The sequence below is a fragment of the Stegodyphus dumicola genome, chromosome 6 (genome assembly GCF_044657685.1).
Source record: "Stegodyphus dumicola isolate Sdum_Otavi_A_Nest chromosome 6, ASM4465768v1".
NCBI classification, from domain to species: domain Eukaryota; kingdom Metazoa; phylum Arthropoda; class Arachnida; order Araneae; family Eresidae; genus Stegodyphus; species Stegodyphus dumicola.
In genome coordinates, this window is record NC_140773.1 from 8,253,039 (window position 1) to 8,271,028 (window position 17,990).

The window sequence follows — 17,990 nt, forward strand, 5'->3', positions numbered from 1 at the left end:
GATAGTCTCCAGTACGTAAGACAGAGAGATCCGTATGTTTGTCCCAATCGACAAAGGGATACGTAATACGAGACCAAAAAGCACAACTTAACCTGATACGCAGGGTGCGAACCCTGAATCCATTAGATGACCAGTTTGCTATCGATTTATCATCCAGGAGTATTTGATTTCATCACATCTTTTGCGAAATTTTGAGAAACCGACTGGATGGAAGAACTACCTAACAAATTTACGAGAAGTGTCGTCAGAATGAATTGAAACCTGCTCCAGTAAACCTTCAAACAAGTATGTGGCTTGGACACGAAAGCCTACAATCTGTACGCCATTCCAACCTGAATCTGCAATGTTGATATGGACCGTCTCATTTCAACGTGCCGTAGATGCAACTCTCTTAGAAAATGGATTGGTCGGTTATACCATATAGAAAATAGACATAGAAAAGTACTTTTCATATCTACCAGTGGTCCAGAATGGTCACCAAATTCTTCAGTTTGGACTTCCAATATGTGACCATTGAAAAGTCTTATCCGATAGCCCTTTCGATCTTATTGAAGATTTTGATGCTAAGATTTCTATTACCGCTATTACGGTAATACTTTTGTGACTTCACCAACGTATGCCCAACAGTAAATCGAGGATGTGAAGATTGCATTCGTATCAGCAAATCGAACTTCTGAGAGCAACCGACCTTTGTACCAATCGAATTTCTGAGAACTTTTGATGCTAACAGATAATAACCTGCCACATATAACTTCGTCAAAAAGTAGTTAACCGTAAAAATACAGTTGACAGTCTAAAAACTAATTTCACTAATAGACTTCTGTTTTTCATGATAGGCTACACCTAAACTATAACTGCTGCACAGTTTGGATATTCTTAAGAGAGTTAAATTAGGCATACTAGTCAAAAATTCCAACACTAGCTTTAATTAACATTAGCTATAGAACTCTACGACATTAGTAGTCTATTAGATCTAATAGTCTATTAGATAATTAGAATTAGAAGACTAAGTCTTCTAATTCTTTTATTGACAAATAGGCTTACTTCCTGGATGATTTGTTTGTTCTTTCGTTGCACAAACCTTCTGTTGACGATGCAGAGAAACATGTAAATTTCATATTCCATTTTAAAATATTTTCCCCACCCCCTTTATTTCCTGGAGTTTGCCACTGTGCTTATAGTTGTTTAAATAATATTTATAAGACAGAAAATGACAGCTTTCGTTTCAGAACTTAAGGATTCGTATCACAAAGTATTGACCACCTGGCAGAGATAAAGCTATAGAACACTATGACATTTATTGTGATGTACGTCTCTTGAATTATAATTCTGTGATAAAGATTTCAAAGAATTTTATTTTAGAGAGAATTCAAAGAATTTCTTTTTCATTTTTTAAAGAATTTCATTTTGAAATTATTTTAATACATTCTATACCACATATTATATCATTCATTTTTGTTACTCTATACTGTATATTTTTCGAACACTATGTTTGAAGAAAACTTACGTTATATAATCTTTAATACCTTCAAGAAATAACTTCCTTTCTCCAGAACCCAAGCAGAATTATAAATATTGATCCTGATAAATTTGTTTAATATATCTTCCACTTACTGGGTAAAGACATTTGGTATTGTTTGGAAGTACGCAAGATGAAAAATGAGCAACGTTTTCGCCGGAATCGAACCACGAATCTCTGAATCTTCCAGCATGCAGACCACCACACCACGAAGGCATGCCAAGAAGGTGGGAGAAATACCTTATAACTGAAAATTTTATTTTAATTTAGAAAATATTATTCTATTACTCCGCAACACATAACATGCAAAAGTTATGCTATTGAAAGCTGATATACGAACAGTAAAAAAAATTAACAGCATTACAAAAAGGGAAGACGTGTCATCATTAGAAGCAAGATAAAAATGGTTTTTATTATGACTTAAGCGCAGAATAATTTGAATAAAATGGATTGAATGACAAGAAAACACATACCACAATACATCACTAAAGTTTTTTTAAGCTTACTAATAAGTCTTCTTTCAAAATTTATTTCAAAAGTCCGTTTATCACACTCATTTTTATAATTAACCTTTTGTTAGATATTTATGAAGTAAAAAAATTAAATCATGCTTTCCGAGCAATCTTGATTATCTCCGTTTTTCACATTATAGAAAAATAAAACGCTGAATAAAATTAATTGTGTTCGATTAATTCTCAAAATTTGATTTAAAAATGTTTGATGGAAAAAATATTTAAATTAATGATTCACGATTTGGCCGCTTCTGGTATGTAATTACGAATAAAGATGATTTTTATTCTGCGTCCGTACTTAGAAGTCTGCTCTTAGAAGCCCAAAAGCGTAATAATATTTCGGGTTATATAATGAAACATATTGAAGTTTTTAATTCTAAATTAAGATTTAATTTCTTCGTTTGTGTTTTTAAACGTATTAGCTGTATATTAAATGTCAAGAATGATTATATGAATGATACGAGCATACTTATATTAAAATATATGGCTAAATTGTTCAATCTTTACTTAATTTTGCTGAGTAGATAAGTAGTAAATGCTTAGATAGAGATGAGGGTGCCATAAATTCGTCTTGGATTGTGTACCGGAATAGTCCCATCGCACTGAGGTCTCAGCTCCAAGATAATATTTTGGAGGACATTCTGGAGGATGGATCTATGGATCTCGCAGATCTCTTTCTACCTCTTCAGTCACCAAACCACTCGGATCTATTTCCGGATTGTCAGTATTTTAAACGCCCTTGAGGCGATTTATTGATTTATTTAGATTTTATTTAACAAAATCTTTCAAGACATCTGCTATTCTTCAAACTAAGAACATTGGAAGCTGAAAGAGCAAGTCCCAGTATTTTCCCACTGTTTGTAAGCATTTTAGAATTCTTTTTTATGAAATCTCGTTGAGCACCTTTGTCGCAGCCCTTTGGATGTCTTCCACAGTGACGCACTGGCACGGAGATATATGGTGGCTGCGAAAGTGTAGTTATGAGTTTACCGATCAAAAACTCCTTAACAGCGAGCGATTCTTGAGACACACCGTTGTCAGCGTGCTACGTTCCACCACAAAAAGGCGCATACACTTCCGCAATCAAACGAACACTGAAATACCGATCATTGCCATTCACATTAGCGTCCGAAGTAGCTGTGGACGGGCCCTAGGTCGTTTTTCGATATGCAGGTCTTCTGGTCGTCTCTGAAAGTATTGTACCATTTGAACACTCGCGATCTGCACGATGCACCATTGCCATATACACTGGTGTGCAAAAATTAAGGACGAAGTCGAAAAATTAGCATATCAGCTGAACGAAAAGTCAGAGCGGACAGAAAGACCAATCAGGAGATTAAGTAAGGTGATGTACGGTAGCACATGCGCAGATATGCAGGTAGACGTAATGGGGGAGTGTCTGAGTAGTATAAAGCATGTTGTCGGTGTAAGATCAGTATTTCTGGCAAGGAGATTGCATGCCGTATAGCAGTTAAAATCACACCGAGTTGCTGCCTCAGCGAGAAATGGCGAATAATCAATCTGTTAGACGACATCTGGATGCTTTTACCCGAGGCCGAATCATTGGGAAGTTGGAGGAAGGCCGCAGTGTGACAAGTGTGGCTGCAGAGTTCGGAATTGCTCACAGCATCGTTTCACGACTTTGGAGACAATTTCAAACTACAGGAACAGCTATCCGGGGGTTTAGTAGTGGTCGTCCACGAGGAACCAGATGACCGGTATATTGCCTTACAGGCCAGAAGAAACAGGCGGCAGACAGCGGGAGAAATCGCTAGACACATGACACAGGCGACTGGACGACCAATATCGCGTTTTACCGTGGCCAGAAGACTGCACGGTGGTGGTCTGTTCGCACGACGCCCTGTACGGTGTGTACCTCTAACGCCTGCCCATCGGAGAAGGCGTTCTCTGTGGTGCCGGGAACACCGGAATTGGAGAGACAATGAAACAGATGAGAGCAGATTCAGTCTGAGTAGCGATTCTCATCGCTTACTCATCTGGAGAGAGCGGGGAAGCCGCAACCATCCCTCGAACATCATTGAAAGGGACAGGTATGGAGGTGGCGGTGTTCTCGTTTGGGGAGGCATCATGCTTGGTAGTCGTACAGACCTTCACATCTTCGACGCAGGTTCAGTCAACGGGACTCGTTATTGTAACGAGATTCTTCTTCCATATGTGCGTCTTTTTAGAGGCGCTACGGGTCCGCAGCTCCTTTTCATGGACGATAATGCACCATGTCGTCGCACAGTAGCTGCCGAACAGCTCTTAGAGAGTGAGGGTATTGAACGTATGGATTGGCCGGCACGATCTCCGGATCTCAATCCCGTCGAGCATGTATGGGATTTTCTAGGCAGACGCTTGGTAGCTCGTACCTTACCACCAGTAACGATTCCGGAGCTTCGATTGGCGCTGCAAGACGAATGGGCAGCAATGCCTCAACAAATCATTGACACCCTCATTCTCAGCATGGGCAGACGCTCGGAAACCTGCCTAGCAGTCAGGGAAGATTATATCCCCTATTAAAGACCGGATGTTTCTTGCTGGACACCCATCACTGGGATGTTTCGGCCTTCAGTCGCATTGTGATCCATGCTACTTTTTCAATAAAGAATCTTTTTATCCCTCTGATTTCTCTTTTAGTAAGTGTTGCTTACATTACTCATGTCCTTACGTATTGAGAATCTTACGGTATTAAATGTGTTGATTTGGAAAGCTTTTGTACAAAGTTATATTGAAGAAACCGTCTCGTCCTTAATTTTTGCACACCAGTGTACTGTCTTGATCTTATGGAATGTTTCGGTAGGGGATTTTTCAAAGCACAACTTCACCAGGCAGCACTCCATCTTTTGCTCCCTTGTTGTCTTAATGCATCGACGATACAAGGGTATGTTCTCGGAACTTGTTCAGTCTTTCCGATTATTCGAAGCCAATTGAGCTGTGTCTCCTTCTGAAGTTGATGTCCCAAGCTCTCTCCACCACCAGTTTCTTGATCAAGCCATGACCTGTGACCTTATTGTTAGGACAGACCCCGTATAATTATATGCAAAAAACGACAAATAATTGCTTTTCTAAATTTTCTGTTTTTCTTCTATCTATAATAAACAAAAGATTTTCGAGTTTTTCAAATTAATTAGATTTTTTAAATATTGCATAGCTCAAAAAACTCCAGAAACGTCTAAAGCACACTTTTATTAAAATTTAAGTACTGGCAAAAACAAAAGAATAGAAAGACTATATAATATTAAGGAAATTATGTTAGAAGAAGTTAGAAGTAACATTTTGGTTCCTTTCAAACGTCAAGTTTTTTTGCTTTTATCAATAGCTAATGTTGTCTCCTTTATTGTTAGGTCCCTTTTACACTGTAATAACACAGCAACTTATTCCTTCAAATTCTTAAACCAACTGCTGTTTCATTTTAAATTGTTTACATGCATTCTGGTAATTTTCTGAAACGCTGTCCTGTTTCATCTGCATTACGAATTTCCTATGACCTATATTCGCTTCGTAGCCCGAGTAGCATCTTTTATCAGCTACATGATAATCACTTCTTCTGTCGCATCATACAATTTCTGATGAACAGTCCTGGATTTCACTTTCTCTATCTCGTGCGCCATACAAAAGTTGACATAAATTTCTCTCCTAGCATTTAGCGTATTAGTGGAAAATTCCTAAGAAATAAAAACATTTTTTTTTTAGTTTTACAGCTTGAAACAATTCTAGAAATGCAATTTCAACGTCTCTCTATTTTCTAACATCTCAGTACTTACTTTGTAGAGTTATTAGGTTAATTGGAAGCAGAAAATATGAAAAATATGCAACCGCCTTCGCCGGGAATCGAAACACGGACCTCTGGAATACCGGCCCAGCGTGCTACCGTTACACCACAAAGGTACGCAAGGGAAGTGGGAGAAATACCTCATATACTCCCCTTTTTAAAGGGTGACTAGGGTTTTAGGGGACCTAGTCGCCAAATCCTGGGTGCGGAGTATCATCATCCACAACCCTTTTAGTTCGAGCGCCACTTGTAGAGTCATTAGGTTAATTGGAAGCAGAAAAGATGAAAAATATGCAACCGCCTTCGCCGGGAATCGAATCACGGACCTCTGGAATACCGGCCCAGCGTGCTACCGTTACACCACGAAGGCACGCTAAGGAAGTAGGAGAAATACCTTATAACTTGAGAAACTTGCATTTTTAATTAGTTCTTCATTAATTATATTTCTACGTTTAAGTAGCTTGCTCAGTGCTGTTTGAGAAATTCGTAGTTCAAATGCAGTTTTTCTTATCCTTTCCTTTCAGACTTAAATCTTTTTGCTTTGATATTTTTTACACTTTAAAAATTAAGCACGCAAAATTAAAAGAGTGCATCTTCAAATGAGCTGTACAGTTCCAGAACTCACGTTTCTAGCTAGCAGATACTACATTCTGTCCGGCAAGTCCATCTGCTACTTCATGACTGCAAGCATAACTATTGCTTTTCTTGCTTTTGCTTCAATCTACAATTATCATTTCCTTTAGTAATGCTTAGAAGTATTTCTTGAATAATTTTGTACTCTCTGTTAAATATAATGTGTCCCAAATGAATGCGGAAACCTTCAAAGATGAGAAAAAGAATTTGAACTTTCAACAATAACTATCAGCTGGTATTCGAGAAAGAATCGCACTCATTTGCAATGCCGCTACTATAGAAGATACGTGTTCGTAACTTTAAGATAAAGATATTTTCAGCCTCTGAAATCCATTGTGGACAAGACTCTCACTGAAAACACATCTCAAAGGCAAAGGAATCGGGGGGGGGACGAGTAAAATTTACTTCAGATCCATTTTGTTGAAGAACTACATACCTGAATAAAGCAACGGAATACGTTAATTGGTTGAAATACGAAAAGCTTTGATAGGTACAAATAGGATATCGTGAGAATGGAGGATCAGTCTTTTGCCAATCTGAATTTAATAAGAGGTGGAGATGAGTTTAACAAATTTTCTATTGGTTAGTATGCAATTCTATTAATTAGTACATAACATAATTTATTCCGCTTTTAACAATAGCAGTTGGAACTGGAAAAAATTTGATTCAAAAGGAAAGTATTAAAATTATGTTCGAAAACTGCGCAACAATATTTCCATTGTATTTTCAGCCTGTGTCAATGTATATCGATAACATCAAGATAAATTGATTTATTGGAACATCAGAGTTTTTCAAAATGAAGTACAGAAGGAGAAAACTGGAATTGTGTTCTGCTTTGGCATAGGAAATACTTAACGTCCTCAGAACCATAGTAAAGTCCAGGAACTCTCAATTATCTAAGCAAACAAATTTTAGTCTATTTCATAGAATAGTGGCAGAATATAAACACAGCTACTGGACTGTTAGTTTCTCGAGAAAAAATAAAGAAGACAAAAATCGTTTAACTATTTCCGAAACGTTTCTATCTGAGAATACAAGGAAAACGCTTTCTTTATTGGTTCTCATTCTATTATATCCCAAATAATATGTCTATATACTTCCTTCTGTTGATATGAGGAAAGCGTATTTAATGGACATTCTCCTCTAAAACATTTTTTCCCGACATCTCACATGTACTGGAGACAGAAAAGAATAGGAATTATAAAATAAGAATACACTGTAAATATTTTTTCTGCTACGAAAATGAGCAAAACCTATAAATAGTAAACTGCACGCGATAGCATCTGCGTGTGAGTCATTATAAACTTTTCTGATATATCAAAAGTGTCATATAACATTTTACAATCCTTATCGAAAACTGTCCAGCTACGGTAGGATTAAAATTACCCAAATAAATTTTTAGATGTTTACAAATCAGCATACAAGTGTATTTATCACTGAAATAATAATTTATGTTACTATTCAGCAGGAAATATTTTATGCGTTTTTAAAAACAATTCTCCGATTTGATTGGGTACTTTTACAATGGCATATCCAATTATTTCAATCAAAGTGCAGAATTTTCTTGCTGTTTATATAATTGTTAAATATATTACAACATTTATGAGAAATAATTAAGCTAGAAAAATTTTATGATAAGCTCTCATTTTCAGAGCATTTCAATTCGTGTGCAGCTTGCATATTTATGTTACAACATGTATTTTCCTTTCATTCAAAATTTAAACAGGAATCAAATGTAAAATTTTGAAATTTTCACAGTTTATAAATTAAACCTTCCGCCCTCTTTCAAAATAAAAATGTTAAGAAAATATTAATCAACATTTTTTTAAAAAAAATGTGTCGTCGTTTGAAGCAGGAGGGGAAGAGTTTCTTACGAAAATTTGTTTTCATGTTTACCACTCTTGCGCACTTAATGACGAAGTTTGACATTTTGGGGCACTTAATGATGAATTGGCTATAACTGCATAAAATCGTAATTTTTCCAACAAAGCCCTGCATAAGGAATGAAAAAAATGCTTAAAATAAAGCTGCCATGCTTATGTTTATAGTTCGGACTGTGGTAAGAAGATATTAACGAATATGTTAGGGGGCTGCATTTTACAATATTAAATTACATTCGTGCCCCCAGACGGTATAGTGGTTAAGGGAGCCTTCTGTGGTACCGAAAGGTCCGGCTTCAAATCTAGGAGAAGGCTGGATATGTGTATAGTGTCTTTGAGGTATGGAGGCACTCCAAATATACGGCAAGCCGAAAGTCTTCTCGTGTGGATTGGTGGTAGGGGAGAGAGGTGGGTGTTCTTTACCTCAACTGCGGTGGAAATAGAAGGCCAATCTACAGAATGGCTCTAGCAACCATTTTTGCATGAAATTCATGGAGAATACATCAAGTCCCATTCCTTCTCGTCAAGAGTTTCTTCTTAAATATAAATAATGAATTCAATGATCTTAAAAAATAATTTAATAAACTTTTGATGTCGGAATCAGCTGAGACATGGTTGTTTGAGAAAATACATCCATATTTTTTCAGTCCTCTGTGACAAATTATTGCGAATAAACTGAAATTTGATTTTAAAAATATAAATGAAAGTAAAATTTATTAAAAACAATCCTTGCATGCAAGAAAACACAGCTAATGAATTTTATGTATTTTGAGTTCTTGCTACACAACACAACGAATTTTTTCTTTGTTCAATTAATTATCACACACGTGTAGCCAGTCTTTCTGTTGAGATTCGAGAATTAAATCGACCTAGTGCTTTTATCCACTTGGCCAATGAAGAGCGATCACAAGTATGTAACCTTGTAATTTACGACTTATATAATAAATGAGTGTTTTGTTAGTATGCAGAGCCCTGCTTACATATTTTATCACCTGAGGCAGAGGTAATTTCGCGGTCTTATGTGTAATAAAAGCTAGAATCCATTAAAAAAAAAGAAATAGAAGGTAACAGAAAGAAAGGAATGCTTTATTTAAACGAACGTAAGGGCATTCCAGACACGAAAAATTATGATCACCTGAAATATATAGTAACTTGCTTAACAAGAAATGTATCGGGAAGGATAACTTTTGTCAAATAAATGCTTTCACACCTTTGGTATAGTACAGCTATTTATATATCTATACATATGTATAAATCTCCATTCTCAGCTCATCTTAACAAGCTTAAGGGGACTCATGCACCTTAAACCCCTCATGATCTTCGAATATGTGACTGTTGCAAGAATTGGAATATTTTATTTATTTTAAAAGCAATTACTTCCAACTTTTTACAGCTGACTACATAGTATATCTGCTTTGGAAACTAGTAACCAGAAAGTTTGTGTTGCCACAAATATTTTTGTAATTTAATCCTCTTTGTGACAAAATATTTCGCCATGTTTCCCACCTTGAGCGCATGATATTTTTAAAATGGCTAATGGTACATACTTGAAATTAGATGGAATTCTTTATATGCGCACTATTTTCTAACTGAACCAACAATCTGGTGAAAATTTTATGGACGAAAACATCACAAATTTTTTTTAATAAAATACATTTTATAAACTCAACTCAAAATAAAATAAAAATTTAACATGAAATTTTTAGAATTTTAGGTTCACAGTAGTTTCCAAATGTTATAAAAGCTATATATTAAATATGGAATTAAATTATGTAACAGAATGTTTTAAACTGTGCGCACAAGTTGGGAACATGACGAAAAATGTTGTCACAAAGCGGATTAAATTATAAAAATATTTGTGGCAACACAAACTTTCTGATTACTATTTCAGAAAGCAGCTACATTATGTAGTCAGCTGTAAAAAGTTGGTAGTAATTGCTTTTAAAATAAATAAGGTACCTCAATTCTTGCAACAGTTACCTATTCGAACATCTTATGGGTTTTAAGGTGTATGAGTCCCCTTAAATTATAAGGTATTTCTCCCACTTTCCTAGCGTCCTTCGTGGTGTAGTGGTTCTGTACGCTGGGCCGGTATTCCAGAGGTCCGTGGTTCTGTTCCCGGAGAAGACGGTTGCACATTTTTCATCTTCTCTGCTTCCAATTAACCTAAAGACTCTATAAGTGGCGCCGGAACTAAAAGGGTTGTGGATGATGATTCTCCGCACCCAGGATTTGGCGACTAAGCCCCTAAAACCCTAGTCGCCCTTTAAAAAGAGGAGTATATAAGGTATTTCTTCCACTTTTCTGGCGTCCTTCGTGGTGCAGTGGTTCTGCACGCTGGGCCGGTATTCCAGAGGTCCGTGGTTCTATTCCCGGCGAAGGTGGTTGCATATTTATCATATTTTCTGCTTCCGATTAACCTAAAGGTTCTACAAAATAAACTTCATTAAATTTCAATGTTAAAAAAGTAAAAGGTAAAAGTGTAGTTTTCACTCACAATCTGCCCATTTCCTTTAATGTTTCGAATAAAAGCTAAAACAATATTCAGGCTAATCTTTGGAATATGGTAACACGTAGTTTGGCGACGTTTTGGTAAGGCGATAAAGGTTACTAGCTAGGACTTTAGCAGTGTACATGGATAAAGTCATGGCGTCCAAAAAAAAAAAAAAAAAACTAGCAGGTTTCTTTAGCAGGGTTGGTCGCCACATTTTGGCCAAAAAATCGCCAAGTTACCATAATCCGAAGATTAACCAATATTCAGATTAATCTTATAAAAAGTAGTTTAAGCTTGTCTAAATGCGTGTATTTCCTTTTCAGGCATTAAATTTTGGTATAAAAACTGAAACCAAAAATTAATTTAATGCCATTTCAATATAATAATAGATGCACACATTTTAATACGCTGAAGAAATCATCTTTTCAAAATGAAACTTCGACAGCCTTGATAAAACCAGTCTCCATTTACGTGCAAACTTTCAGAATAACATCGATCTCTGAATACTTCATAAAACCAAGACTTTCATGAGTTACAAGCGTTTGTCATGACAGGAAATAAGCATGCAAAATATATCAGCAGAAACTCATTTATTCATCAAATAATAGTTTGTTAAAATATTCATTTCAGTTCTCTAAAAAGCGGATTTTTAAAATGCGTTATTTCATTTTCAGGCAATAAATTTGCTACAAGAATTGAAACAGAAGAAATGTTAAAGCCGTTTCATTATAATAATATTGCTTGTTGCGTAGTTGCGTCCTGCGTAAATAAAAGGAGCATATTCTCGAAGCCACTTTTTTTAATTAGATTTTAAAGGGACTCATACACCTTAAAACCCACAACATCTTCGAATATGTGACTTTTGCACGAATTGGGATTACTTATTTATTTTAAAAGCAATTACTTCCAACTTTTTACAGCTGACTACATAATAGAGCTGCTTTCTGAAATAGTGATTACAAAGTTCGTGTTGTCACAAACATTTTTATAATTTAATACTCTTTGTGACAAAACGTTTTGTCATGTTTCCACCTTGCGCACACAGTTTAAGATATTCTGTTGCACAATTTAATTCCATATTTAATACATTGCTTTTATAACATTTGGAAACTACTATGAACCAAAAATTCTAGGAATTTCATGTTAAATTTTTATTTTGTTTAGAGTTGAATTTATAAAATGTATTTTATCAAAAAAATCTGTAATATTTTCGTGCATAAATTTTTTTAATATTAAAATATTCATCAGATTCTGGGTTCAGTTAGAACGTAGTGCCCATATAATGAATTCCATCAAATTCCAAGCATGTACTATTAGCCATTTTAAAAATATCATGCACGCAAGGTGGAAACATGACGAAAACGTTTTTCACAAAGCGGATTAAATTACAAAAATATTTGTGGCAACACAAATTTTCTGGTTACTCTTTTCTAAAGCAGCTATATTATGTAGTCAGCTGTAAAATGCTGGAAGTAATTGCTTTTAAAATAAACAAAATATCCCAATTCTTGCAACAGTCACATATTCGAAGATTATAAGGGGTTTAAGGTGTATGAGTCCCCTTAAAGCAATGCTGGTAATTTAATATTTCGCAGGGGGGATAGAGTGTTTTTTTTTGTTCTGTAGAGAATGCATCAGCTAATCATCCAGAAAAGAATAAAATAAATGTAAATTCTCAGGGCCTGTAGTTTCTTGGTCCGAATTCAGTAGCAGATTTTAAATCTCCCATAAAAGGCTAAATTTCTTCGAACCTTATTGCCTTATTTAATATCAAGAGCGAGAGTGTACTGCATGTCACCCCCCCCCAAAAAAAAAGAAAAAAAAAGCGAAAATGGGGTTTCGGTTAAAAGGATCTTAAGTTTTTACTGAAGTTTATTTTATTTTAAAACTTTACTGCCTCTTTTACTTTCCACATCTGGCCAGAATAAACTATTTCAGCTATTTATACAAATTGTGTTTGCTAAATCTTGGGTATTTAAGTTGTGGCGTTCCGCCGAGAATAGACATAGGAGAGAGAGTGAGCCTTCTTGCCACTTTATTTCACTCGTGCTTTCAGTCAGTTGCTATCCGCCTTTAACGACAGAGGTTAAGTCCTCTTGATATCTAAGACGTATTGTAGTTTTCCAAAGTTTGCGTTCTATATACGTAATAATCTGAAAGGCCAATCTTAGTGTCATTCATCTGCGTAAAGCATTTGAGTTTAGCTCTTATTTAAATTTAGTTAGCTGGTAGTTCTTCTTTTCTTACGTTCAGACCACAAGTGGTTTGTCTTTGTACGCCGAAGTGCGGAAGTACCAGTAAAGTATGTAAAATAAAGGGTAATTAAATCCTTATCATCTTTGTTATTCCTTCTACAATTTACAAAACATAGTTTCCAGTAGACTCCCTGTTCTTTTCAGGACACCCTCATGTTCCCTAAACAGATAAGGAGATATAGTAGTCCTGATAGTGGAGCCCGAAGAAGAAGACCAAGTATCTCTATGTTGGATACGTAGTCATCAAGCTGCTTAAGGTAACGAAAGAGACGATTCCTTAGCTAAAGAAACCACAATTCACCCTTCCATCAAATCAGAGATCCCACTCTCCATAATCGCTGCCAAACACAAGATCTTCTGCGCTTTCATGTCCATGTGGCATGAAGACTCAGACACCGGCTGACACACCTACTCCATCTTTCCCGTGGTCTCCACCAAGACGCTCAAAACATACTTCTATCTACAACAAGCTTTCACACTTCACGAAGATTTTCCGCGTACCTCAGCAGGTTCTGTCATCAAAACGTCAAATGCCCCTGCGGTGCTTCAGTTTCTTCAGCAGACGTCTCACATTACATCCACGACTGTCCACTCACTTCTCTTATCAGAGCGTCCCTTCCTCAACTTCAGGGATCACATAGTCTCAAAGACCTTCTTCAGGATTACTACGAACAGCAGGGCGTCAGAATCATCATAGAATGTCTATTCTAAGAGAAACATAATTAACAGATTAACCAGGTCTAGGCACCTGACGAAATGTAAAGACAAGAAGCCTTCGTTCATGTATATATATATGTAACTACCTCTAAACTAAACCCTCTTTTTTCTAATTTCATACTAACATACCCAACCCATTGTAAGTTGGAGCACCCAACAAAAGCAATACACTAATGTTAAATCTGTTTATTAATAATAAGGTTGAAAAGATAAACAACCCAAGAAGGTTGTTGGCGCAACGATTAAGATTTCATAACTGACCTGTAGTGCCCATTGAGAGGTGAAGCACGGGAATAATAATAAATAAAATGACGTCATACGAAGATATCTGCCAAAAATAGCTTGTTCGTTATACAGAGATAGGTGCAAAAATAGTTTGATCATTAAATATAAAAATTCTAAACAAATTTTGAAAGAATCGCTTCATCACGTTACATGTGATCCACACCAAGTGTGTGTACAAAATTTACATTTGATAGCTTATCATAAAGAAGGCTAAAATTTCATACAGAGCGAACTAAATAAAATTTAAAAATAAAAGACAGGCGAATCGCAATGAACAATTACATCTAACCTTGTAATCGTTCAATGAAAAAAAAAAAAAAAAAAAAAAAAAAACCCGATATTTAAAATTAAACGAAAGAAAGCATGATGATTAGTACATCTTATTTCTCATGTATTTGGCGACGGTATTGAGAAACCTTGATAAATAATAGTTTTATTATTCGTGGCCATGTTTACCATTTTATGCACTTATTTTGGGAGGAGAAAACATGTGTAAAACTCTATCCGACCTTTCGGCAAAGCAGTCAAAAGTTGAATGAGACGTGCCGTGTTTTCTAAACCTCTTGGGTGATAGCGTTATTTAGTCTTTGTCCTTGAAAAGTATCTTCAGTTGATATTCAAGTGGAGAAAATTTCACCTCAGAGCGATATCCACTTTTCTCGTTACATAAACCATAATTATCTCAAATTGCCACCTGTAGAAGCGATTAATTGCATGTCGATATAACTTTCCATGTGACTGAGAAAATTCTTTGGAGGTGTAATTGGAATTGTAGGCAATCATGGCTATGATGTTGGGTGAAACTATGCAGTCACATGACTAAGAACGTCAGTCCGGCTTTGCAAATGAATATTGGAATAGAACAGTGATTGTGTATTATATTTATTAATCTATGTATCTTGCTTCTGGTCTTAAGATAACGTTCTTGTTCCACATTTCAGTCAATTTCATTACGGCATTTAAAGCATAAAATACTGTAAAAGTTTTTAACTCGGAAGAAAAAACTTAGGAAGGTTTGGTAAGTAATTTTGATACACGATTTACATATTATTGTAGTTTTATTGCTCTATTAATAGATAATTTTAAGAATAATAAGTGAGAGTCACATACTTTTATGTGAAATTATAAAGAAATGTATTAAAATGTGTTATCGAATTGAAAGTATTGCAGAAAGTGAGCTTCAAGACAAGAACAGTAAACAAATATAATATTTAACTATTTCATTAACGTTATTATTTATAATAACGCATCACATTATGTGAGGAATGTGTGAATGCATTAAGTATTGACGTAAATCGATAATTACCATTTATTAGTCGTAATTCATACAATATTCATGACCCAGTTCTTATAATAGATGAAGGATTAGATTCTGATCTATGTCAGGTTCTTTCAGATTATAGACTTTGTCATTCTGGGGCAAATTCAGTTGTACAGATTATTATACGAATGATATAAGAATTATACGGTACAGATATTTACTGTAAATTTTATATGAAATGAAATTTTCTGCGGGAGTGAAATTTCATTTTGCTCACTCTGAAACTATGTTTCATTTAACTTACTTTTTACCTACGAAGTTCATTATATTATTTAAATTTTTTTTTATTATCGTAGGAGCCTGAGATCAGGAAGTGTATACATATTATCGTATTACCGCAACCACATTGACGCATTGGCGTATTATCGTATTATCGCAACCACCTTGGTGCGGTATAGCGGAATTTACGGAAGAAAAATAGCAATTGCTTTTATTTATAATGTATTATTACATACATATTCTACTTTTCAACTATATATTTATTCCAAACAACAATCAGTAAACCTAGTTACAAATGGTTTTTATTTTTGTTTTGATGAAAATTCCGTTGCGATTGCTTTGAGAAAGGATTCGAAGAATTATTTCTTTAGCGATTTTGCCAAAAAATAATGTGTTCATGCAGACATTCCACTTTTCTTTCTTCTATTATAGAAAAATCCTACAAGCACAAATTTTAAAAATCTAGTTTAAGAGAGAAAAATAATCATAAGTTTTCTATAAAAGGTGTTGAAACTTCCAATACAACACAAAGAACGCATTAGAAAATGGTGACGTTGGAAATTGGATGTTTGTCACGCGGGCAGAGTCCTAGATAACTGCTATGCGGCTTGGTTACCAGAGTTTGGTGTATTCTGAAGCTTTGGCGACCTCTGCTACGGTGGTTGCGATAATACGTAAGTACCGAAGAAGTTAATTAAGTAAATGAATGCAAAGAAAATGCTAGATTGTTTAACTGATAGAAACACATACAGTGTCTCAAAAAAGTGATGGGACACTTGTGCTTTACAAAAGGAAACTGTAGTAAAATAAATTTAAAAAACAATAAAAAAATTTTGTGGATGTGTTTCATACTTAAATTTAGTAACAACTATTACATAACATACATTTTCTCAAAATATTAAAATATTAATTTAATAAAAATGCAATTGTTTAGAACGGAGCAAAAAATGGCACACATAAGTGATGGGACACTTACTTTTCCATCAAATATTTATCCAAAAATTTTACTTTTTAAAAGGTTTTAATATTTTGTTGGATTTCCTTTTCCTTTTAAAACATGATTTAATCTTCTTGGGATGGATTCCACTAATTTTTTTGTGATTTATGGAGTGATTTTACTCCATTCTTCTTGAAGCACCGATTTTAATTGTTGTTTTGAAGAAATGGTGTGTTTGCGAATTCTTGATTCCAATTCTTGTCAAATATTCTCTATGGGATTTAAGCCTGGAGTTTGTGGTGGTGTTTTTATTATTTCAGGACAGTTATACAGCAGCCAGAGTCTAACGTTCAAAGCAGTGTGCTTAGGGTCATTGTCCTGGTAGAATTTAAAAATGTTATGAAGGTTCAATTTTCGTGCTGAAGATTTCAAATTTTGATTTAAAATGTCAATATACATGTACTGATCCATTATACTGTCAATAAAAACAAGATTATCAACTCCAGCGGACGACATACACCCCCATACCATAACTCCTCCTCCACCATGTTTTACTGTTGGCACCAAGTTCTGTTTGCGAAATTCTTCCCTGGGTTTTCTCCACACCAAGATTCTACCGTCAGAACCAAATATATTAAATTTACTCTCATCAGCAAATAACTCCATTCCAGTAATCAGAATTCTTATTTATGTTGGATTTTGCGAAAGCCAGTCTGAGTTTTCTATTCTTTTCACTTACGAAGAATTTTTTCCTGGCTGCTCTACCGTGATATCCAGCAGATCGAATTACTTTTCTAATAGTCTCAGGATTAACAATTACTCCATATAATGCTTGTAAATCAGCAGCAATTTTAGGAGCACTCATTCTTGGACTTTTTTTAATGTTTCGAACGATAATTCGCTTTATTCCATTAGATAGTTTTGATGGTCGGCCAGGTCTTCTTTTATCCTGGATCATATGATTCTTTTTATATCGTTTAATGGTATTGAAAACTGTTGAAGGACTCAAGTTAACTGTTTCAGCTGTTTCTGTAATAGATTTTCCACGTTCAATATGCAAATTAATAACTAATTTTCGAATTTCAGGCAAAGTTTCTTTTCGTTTAGCATTCATAGCAGCACAGAGCTAAAAAACACAAAAATTCCCAAACAAACTGGAGAGAAATACTGCAGACGATTTTATAAATTATTGGCAATTGCTTTTGAGTAAAATTAAATACCCCAAAAGATATTTTTATTGCTTACTTAAGACGATTTTTGTTGCATAGTACCTAGTGTGCCATCACTTATGTGAGCCATGTTTTGATCCGTTCTAAACAATTGTATTTTTATTAAATTAGTATTTTAATATTTTGAAAAAATGTATGTTATGTAATAATTGTTACTAAATTTAAGCATGAAACACACCCACAAAAAATTTTTACATGTTTTTTTAATTTATTT

At 34.9% G+C, this 17,990-nt stretch overlaps 1 protein-coding gene across 2 annotated transcripts in view; it reads left to right on the plus strand.

Moving 5' to 3' along the window:
- LOC118180844 (immunomodulatory peroxidase-like) overlaps positions 1-17,990 on the plus strand; it is a 109,173-nt gene that overhangs the window by 13,587 nt on the left and 77,596 nt on the right. Inside the window, exon 1 of one of the 2 annotated variants that reach the window (XM_035349897.2) lies at positions 14,717-15,088. The exons of the other annotated variant lie outside the window; for it this stretch is intronic. The gene's annotated coding sequence lies outside the window, so the exon portion shown is untranslated. Of the gene's footprint in view, positions 1-14,716; positions 15,089-17,990 lie in introns of those variants that run through there. 2 annotated transcript variants of the gene reach the window in all.